Below are 8,883 nucleotides of genomic sequence, written 5' to 3'. Positions count from 1 at the left end.
CATCCATCCACCCACCCATCCATCCACCCACCCATCCACCCATCCATCCATCCATCCATCCATCCATCCATCCATCCATCCATCCATTCCACTCGTTCTGAGTGTACTAGGCTCTCTGAAGAGTTGAGATCCTCCACCTTCTTGAACTTCCCATCCAGAAGTCAGTCCCAGCACTGCTTTAAAACAGCTGATCCAGGTGCCAGAGAGAGGGCTCAGCAGAGAAGTGTGTTTGTCTGTCTCCAAGCTTGATGCACTGAATTCGAACCCACACAGTTGAAGAGAATTAGCTCCCACAAGTTGTCCTCTGACCTCTGTAGACACCCCCGCAATATACACAGACATATATATGTCAGTAGATAGATAGATAGATAGATAGATAGATAGATAGATAGATAGATAGATGATAGATAGACAGACAGATTTTTTAAAACCTCAAGTAATTCAGGTGACTGGAAAGATGGCGTAGTCAGTTAATTACCCTTGCAGACATGATGGCCTGAGTTTAGATCCCCAGAGCCCATGTGAAAAGCCAGATGTGACGATGCACAGCTGTAACACCAGTGGCTGGCAGGGGTGAGTGGATCCTTAGAAGCAGGCCAACTAGAGTGTCTCATGTGGCAAAGTCCTAGGCAAGGGAGAGATTCTGTCTCAAGCGAAAAGTAAGGGTGTCTGAGGACACACTGATGGCTGTCCTCTGACCTTTGCATGCACACGTACCCCCAAGACACACACACATGCAGAGAGAGAAAGAGAGAGAGGGAGGGAGGGAGGGAGAGGGAGGAAAAGGGAGGGGGAGGGAGGGAAAGGGAAGAGGAGAGGGAGAGAAAGAATAAAAAAAAAATCTTTTTTTTTTTTTTTTTTTTTTTTTTTTTAGGTGATCCCCATCTTTCTACAACCCAATCACGTACCATGCTCCATGAGAGCTTCTTCTCCTTCGGAAGAGACTCTGCTGAGGTCTTCTTGAGAGTTCCCTCCCCGGAATGGTTCGCTTTTAGTGTAATACACTTTCCTGGAAGCACACCATCTTGAAGCACTCACTTGAGCGGGGTGAGTTCACCCACACATTGCACAGTAAGTCCCACTACACATCTCTTTCTAGAATGTTCACAGCACTCCCAAGGGAGCTTCCCTATCCTACACAGGTGCCTCCCTTTCTCCCTGGATTAGTCTGCAATGGCCACCCCAGCGCAACACCTCAGGCTGGGGGTCTTAAGCAAGAGAAATCAATTTCTCTTTTAACACGTGAATTTGGGGGGGGGCTCTGCCTCCAGTAAGATTATCTTCTTTCTATTTCTGTGCATTTCCCAGCCTGAGAACTTCGTACACAAAGAAGCATGCAGTGTGTGAGCTGTCTCCTAAACTCCTCATGGCAGCCATGTGCTGTGTGGGATTTCTCTGGTCTTCTGTCTCTTGCCATCCCAGCTCTCAACCATGTCTGGGGTGAACCTCCCAGACTAAACGTTCAACTCCTGTTCCACTGTGGCTGCTTGACACTTCCTCCCCACACACCCATGGAAAGGATTACTGCTCTGAATTGGCTTACAAAGGCTAGATAATAAAGTGTTCCAAAATATGTGACCTAGAACAACAAAAATATATTGACTTTTTGTCCTGGAAGCAAGATTTCCAAGATCAATACAGGGTTACTTCCTTTTGATGCCATATTGGTACCTGTTCCATGACTTCCCCTGAATGTTAGAAGAGGCCTGTTGGTCATCTTTGGTGTCTTTGGGTTATAAAGGCAGCTGTGTGCCTTTATATCATTCATGTGTGCCTCTCTGTCGCTGTGTCTGAATCGCTCCTTTCTGATGAAGACCCTGGTCTTCATCTTAATGTGATCATTTGCAAAGATCCCATTTCCTACAAAAGTCATAGCCACAAGTATTGGAAGTTGGGATTTCATAGTCTTTTGGGGGACAGGTTGGGCTCACAATGTCGATGTATGGAATAGACAGAGACATGGAGCCCTGAGACACAGAGCTGAGTGTGTCACCGCAGGGAGAGGACACAGGCAGAGAGAGGGGCACACCCCGCCTCCCAGTAGCTCCTTCTGTCTTAGGGATGCGTGGTCCTGTATTGGCTCTGTGCCACCCAACTCCAGCGTCATTAGTCCTGGCACATCAAGGTGACTTTACACTGTTTACAAGAGCCACTGATGATACAGCCTGTTCCCTGCCCCCGCTGCCTTATCAATTCATTTACCTTTCAGAGTTCCCTGTAGCAAGCTGCCAACCCAGAGGGAGGAGTGGGCCAGGAGCCACAGCCCAGGGAGGGCCCAGAAACACTTTATCTGCAAAGACAATCTATCTGCTTGGGGACAGAGTTAAATACAACACAGTGATGCAGCCGTGCCATTAATCATCTGCTGGGACATGGGAGACCGGGAGCGGGCCACAGTGGGCACACTGGCTTCAAACACAAGGACAAGGTTTCCTGGGGGAGGGATGCTGTTGGCCTCTTCCTTTCCAGACATCATTACAGACCAGTGGGGGCAGCATGGCATTGTGGACAAGGGTCGAAAAGTTCCATGCTGGTCCCGGCAGGCATGCAAGAAGAATCGGGAAGGGGGATGGGAAGCCTTTCAAAGGGTATCCTGAGAAGAGGGTCCTCTGGGACCCTTGTTGTCACTTGACTCACGATGTCTAGCAGCTTGACACAGCTGTCATCCACTGGGGTTCTATGCTCTTCTTAGGGGAAGGGAAGGCACAAGAACATAAAGTCAAGAGACGTAATGTAACCTGTGGCAAAGTCAATATGTCGGAAGCTTCAGGCTTGAGCATTCTCTTCCAGCTTCTTCCATCACAACAACACAGAAGACCTGTCTGCTGTCTGCTAGTTAGTCAGCATCCCAAAGGCAAGCTCTCCTCATCGGGTGCCACCCCAGCTGCACTCTCCCTCATCCTTTACCCCAACTTCTAGTTATTCTTCCCTGCCCAGCTCGAGTGGGGCATCTTCTCTGTATAATCTCTGCTCTTGGCATCCCAACCCCAACCCCCACCACCACCACATCTCAGCCCACAGTGCTCACCCCAGCCGAAATTGCTAAGTGTATGCCGACTTTTCGGGTCCACTGTCTCAGGTTGTAAAGAAGCAACAGGCATGGATGGCATTGACCGTTGGCGAACCTTGAGATCTCTTGCGTACCAAGCTCTCTTGCAGTCACCTGATCTATATTGTCTTATTTAATCTCACAGTTACCTTGATGAGCTGATGAACAGAGATTCTTTTCTCTGGCTCATAATCTAGGAAGCCACCAGGTCAGAGTGGTCAAGCGATTTGCCCTACGTTGTTGAGTAGGGACAACTTAAGAGACAAGACCTGCCCTGGAGTTGTTGATTAGCCATCTCTACTAGGGCCTCCATCCAAGAGGAGGGACACTGTGACACAGCCGTGTGGTGCTGTTTAACTAAAGGGACAGGGCTTCCACAAGCACACAGGTAGAAGGGAGAAGGAGACAAGAACACAGGCTTGGTGGAATGTCTGGGCCCTCAAGTCACTTCCCAAGGTTTGTACCTTTTGTTCTGGAGGGTAGAGCAAGACCTTAGCCTGAAGAGGCTTCTGGGAGATTCCTCAGTGTTGGATGGAATCCAGAGGGGACAGTCAGGCCCCCCCCTCCCCAGCCTCCTTTCCAGAATAGGGTTTAGCATAAAAGTGGATGAGGATAGGAGGCAGGTGAGAAAGGATGGAGGATGTGGAAAGCCTAGAGCTTAAGCTGTCTAGATGCTTTGCATCTTGTTTCCCTGTGAACTGAAGAGAGAGGTGCTGTGCCCCATAGCCTGCTCTGTAAAATGGGAAGGCTGAAGACACCTCTGCAGTTCTGGAATACTCTGTTATTCTAAAAAGTGTCATGGGGGCCATTCATTTACTTGAGTCAAAACTAGCGGAAGCTGGCTGTGGCTCAGGACACAAAGAGGAATGATATGACCTGGGTGGTCTTTGAAAACAGAACCTTGTAGATAAACTCTTGGTGGCACGGACACAGGATGAAGGAATGGACGCTCAGACTACAATGGGGGAGATTACTCCCAAGGAGGGAAGCACACTGGACATGCTAAGACGCTCTGCTAAGAGTCAAACCTTACAAGTAAAAATTGTCCAGGACTCTTAGGAATATGGATTTTCTATATCCAAAAAGAAATCTGTGGGGGAACATGAGCCTTTTGGGGAGGCAAGATTAATGGCGACCCTCTTCTCCTACCTCAGATTAATTACTGCTCTTCTGCCTGCCCCCAGCTAGCAGCACCATCTGGGCCCTGCTTCTCACCCCGCCAGGACTCTCCTTCTTTCTCTCTGTCATCAATCCTCCCTCAGCTCCTTCCACTGAGCACATCAAACTCCGTAGTCTCCTCTGTGCTAAATCAGAACAAAGCACATTACCCTCGGGGCTCCTCGGCCTTCCTTTCCGGGGACACCGTCCCCTGGACCTTCAGAGGGGATGTCGTGTTTGAGTCTCTGTGATGATGAAGACACAGTGTGGCGTCTGTGCCCTGACCTGTGGTCTCAGTGCACAGGCAGCATTGCTAACTACGGGTGCTGTGCTGCAGAGCAGGACACTCTAGAACACAGTCTTCCTGTGAAAACCAAACTTTATCCCTCACCGAACAGCAGCTCTCTGTTGTCCCCACCCCAACCCCTGAGGAGTAGCACTCCCGTGTATCCATGAGCATGACTCCAGGTGCATCCTGTCAGGAGGGTCATGCAGGCTTTGTCCTTCTGTCAGTGGCTGACAGATTCTTCCACATTGTCACAGGTGAAATCTCCTTTAAAGGGTGAGTAGCTTTTCCTTGTGTGTGTGTGTTACATTTTCTTTATCTTTTTATCTGCTGATGTAAGAATAGCTTAGCTATTATGAAGTATATAATAAGGTGTACTTACCTTTTTGAGACTCTGATATGTGTGTGTATGTATGCACACACACACACACACACACACATGCTTGCTCACATGCATGGCATGAATGCATGCAGTTTGCATGAATATCACCAAATACAGGCATGTTACAGTGTGTGCTCACCAACACTTGTATTTTTTTCTTGCTATTTGTTGTAGCAATTGTCATTCTCACAAATAAGAGATGGTGACCCCATTGAGGCTTTGATTTGCATTTCTCTGATGGGAGTGTCTTGTCATACACCCATTGGCTGTATGTGTATCTTCTCTGGAGATATCTTTTTTTAAGCCCCCTACCTCCTCTCCTCTCTCCCCTTCTCACTGTGTGGTTCAGGTTAGCTTTCTACACAAGCTCCACCTGCTCCTGCCTCCTCCGTGCTGGGATTACAGGCTGTCCCAACATGTCTGCCTTAGAGTTGGGGTGTGGGTATACCCGGGTGTATGAATGAGCGTGTATGTGCAGGTCAACATCGGATGTCTTTCTCAGTCACTCTCCACCTTATTTATTTGAGGCAGAGTCTCTCATTGATTTGGCTGCTGAGAAATTCTCCACTCGCTGCTGGAATTATAGTCATGTGCCACCACACCCGCCTTTTATGTGGCTCTAGAGATCCAAACTCAGGTCCTCTTGCTCTTGCAGCAAGCCCTTTATGTGTTGAGCCAGCTCCCAGTCCTGGCTTATGGATTTTTGCCAGGCTGGTCAGGCTTGGCTTCAGAGTTCCGGAATTCCTCATGTGTTTTTTGTTATCAGTGCCTTGCCTGGTACCTGCCTATTCGCCAATGTGCTCTCACACTCTGCCTGATCCGCCAATGCACTCTCACTCTCTGCCTGATCCGCCAATGCACTCTCACTCTCTGCCTGATTCGCCAATGAGCTCTCATGCTCTGCCTGATCCGCCAATGCGCTCTCACGCTCTGCCTGATTCACCAATGCACTCTCTCTCTGCCTGATCCGCCAATGCGCTCTCAAGCTCTGCCTGATCCGCCAATGAGCTCTCACGCTCTGCCTGATCCGCGCTCTCACACTCTGCTGGAGCCTTCTTACTCTGCTGTTTCTACAATGCACAGATACTTATTTTGGTGCAGGCTCCGTCTCAGTTTGCTTTTGTAGCTGGTCCTTTTGGCATCAGATCCAACACAGACTGGGGCTCTCCCTGATGGCCTCTTCTAGGACTTTCACACTTGCAGGCTAGGGTATCCGCCAGATCTACTTAAATTAATTCTTGGGTATGGAATACGGTAAATCCCACCCTCTCTGTACGCGGATATCCATCTTCCCGATACTTTTTGTTGCCAAGACCACCCTTTCCCTCCTGTGCATTCTCCTCTCTTGTCAGAGTCCACTTGCTCCTAGATGCATGATTTTATTGTCAAGTAAGTAGATCAGGGGTCTGGGGTCTGTTCTGAGCTCTGTATTCTAGTCCATCTGGTAAATTTTTGTTTGTTTGTTTGTTTTTTGTTTTCCGAGACAGGGGTTTCTCTATGTAGCCCTGGCTGTCCTGGAACTCACTCTGTAGACCAGGCTGGCCTCGAACTCAGAAATCCACCTGCCTCTGCCCCCCAAATGCTGGGATTAAAGGCATGCACCACCATTGCCTGACCATATTTTCTTTTAAATACCAGAAATGCTAATGCTCTATGCTACTTCTCTCTCTCTCTCTCTCTCTCTCTCTCTCTCTCTCTCTCTCTCTCTCTCTCTCTCCACCTACAGGGCTGGCTAGCATACTCTACTCCCATCACATAGTTGGATAAGTATCTGTTCACATCGTAGGATATAAGTTCTCCTGGAGGAGAACTTGCTTTTACATGTTTATATTCTACAACCAACCAGTGCCCCTATCCAGGCGCTTGGCATTTGCAAGGTAATCTCCATATATTCACTGGGTGGATGGATGGATGCCAGTGAGTTAGGCAACATAGTGTCAAAGGATGGAGAGTTAGGAACACAGTGGCACGCAGGGCGCGGGATGGAAATGTTACACCCTGCATGACTGTGGGAGGCACCATTCATGTGACAGGTGGTCCTGTGAACTTGGCAGACTAGTGCAAATCACATCTTAGGCAGGTGTAGGTAGCAGCTTTATAAAAGGATCTGGCTTAGGAACTATAGACGACTAGTTAGCTTGCGAGTGGGACAAGGCTTTTGGGCCAAGGAAGACAGGTGAAGATTATGGAACAAGAGCTGGAGCAGGCTTGGCCAGCTTCCTTGGCTTCTGAGTATGCTGTCTTCTCCTGGGGGTTCCTGGCTGGCCAGCCCTGTCGTGTATGGCAGAGCTGAAATCCAGTTGTTATTTCCAGCCTTCCTTCTGGCTAGAAGTTTCCATGTGTCCCAGTTAGACAATGAGACTTAAGGGAGAGATTACTGGGGAGAAGGGGGTGGGTATGGGGCAGCTGGAAGCAGGGTTGGGGGAGATGAAGGAGCCCTCTTGCAACCACAGCGGAGAAACTTGGAGAAGGAAAGCCAGCATTCCCAGGCCAGTGGGATGAGAATGAAATCGGGTGGGTCCTGGTACTCCTGAGGGCTACAGATCTGAGAACCATTCCCCAAAGCAGCCACAGTCTAAGGGGAGGATGCTTGCTTTAGTGATCAAGCTTCTCCCCCTTTTCATTATTTTCCTGCTGCGTGCATTTCAAATCCTGATGTCCGGACACCCTCAATAAATGCTACCTGTGATGTCACGGGCTGAGAGTCAGATGATGAATGCACCCTGGGTAAAAATCAACGGGAAAACGCCGAGCCTTCACGGCTTGAGAGTCTCCACGAAGCAGACTCGGTCAGGTGTGGTGGCACAGGCCCATAATCCTAGCACTCAGGAGGCAGAGGCAGGAGGATGTCAAGTGTGAGACCAGCCTGGGCTATGCAGCAAGATTAACTGTCAATCCCATTGATTCCATGATTTTCATGATCCCATTTCTGAGTCAGGTATAAGAACCTGATACAGTCAAGGGCAGGTAGAGCCCATGCCCCACACAGTGATTCCCACGACTTGAGTCACAGCAGCTCCCAGGAAGAGGAATATGGGCAGAGACAAACAGCTGCAATGAATCAGGGCTCCCCTTCCAGAGAACATCTAGATGCAGCCTCTTCGGGGACACCTCTGTCCCCAAGCCCCTATGAGATGCACATTTCATGTTTATGTGAACTTACCTCCTCATTGCACAGACCAGGGAACTGCCCAGGCTCCCTTCTGCTCCTACCACACGCCAGAGCAGAGCGCAGCCAGGGTATGACACCAGCTGATCTGGCTCCAGGACCACTTTCTCTTCAACCTCTCCATAAAGAGGAGGCCTGGAGGGATTTCCATCGGCATTCTCTGCACCCCTACCCCCAACAAGGGGCTACTTTCATTTGAGGTCCTGAGCCTTGACTGATGCTACACAGCAGGCTCTTTGAGCCCATTCCACCAACCTTCCCCAGGGACTGCCAGGTATTTGCACTCCTCATAGATCCAGGGGTGATTACAAGCCACACAACCAGCCTGCAGGTCTGCCCAAGTCCAGTCTTGCTAATTCAGGCGAGTGAGAACCCATTGGGAAAGCCCAGAGATAGCTTTTCCTATCCCTATCCCTTCCAGTAAATCAGTGTGAATGCTAATGGTAGCCAAACGCGGCTCTTGCTGCGTCTGTGTGAATGAATAAATAAAGCTAATTTAATTAGCATATCCTTGTATACAAATATCTCCCCTTAATTCTCTGGAAAGCTCGTTGTTTGAAGGTTAGACATTCATTCATGCATCTGACAGGCCTGGAGGAGCACCAATGAAGAAGCGTCATGCCCCACTATGTGCGGCTGTACTAGAAGCTGAGGACAAAGGCATGAACAAGACTCATGATTTGCTGGAAGGAGCTGCAGAGTAACAGACACACATACAGAAACAAATGTCGATGCAGTATGTGTGTGCTTCTTAAAGCACACTCTAGGGGTGCCAGAGACCCTCAGAGGGTAAGAGAAGTGGCTGCATAAGCCTGAGGACCTGAATGTGGATCCCCAGA

The sequence above is a fragment of the Mus pahari genome, chromosome 7 (genome assembly GCF_900095145.1).
Source record: "Mus pahari chromosome 7, PAHARI_EIJ_v1.1, whole genome shotgun sequence".
Taxonomy (NCBI): Eukaryota; Metazoa; Chordata; class Mammalia; order Rodentia; family Muridae; genus Mus; species Mus pahari.
Note: the sequence above shows the minus strand (reverse complement) of the source record.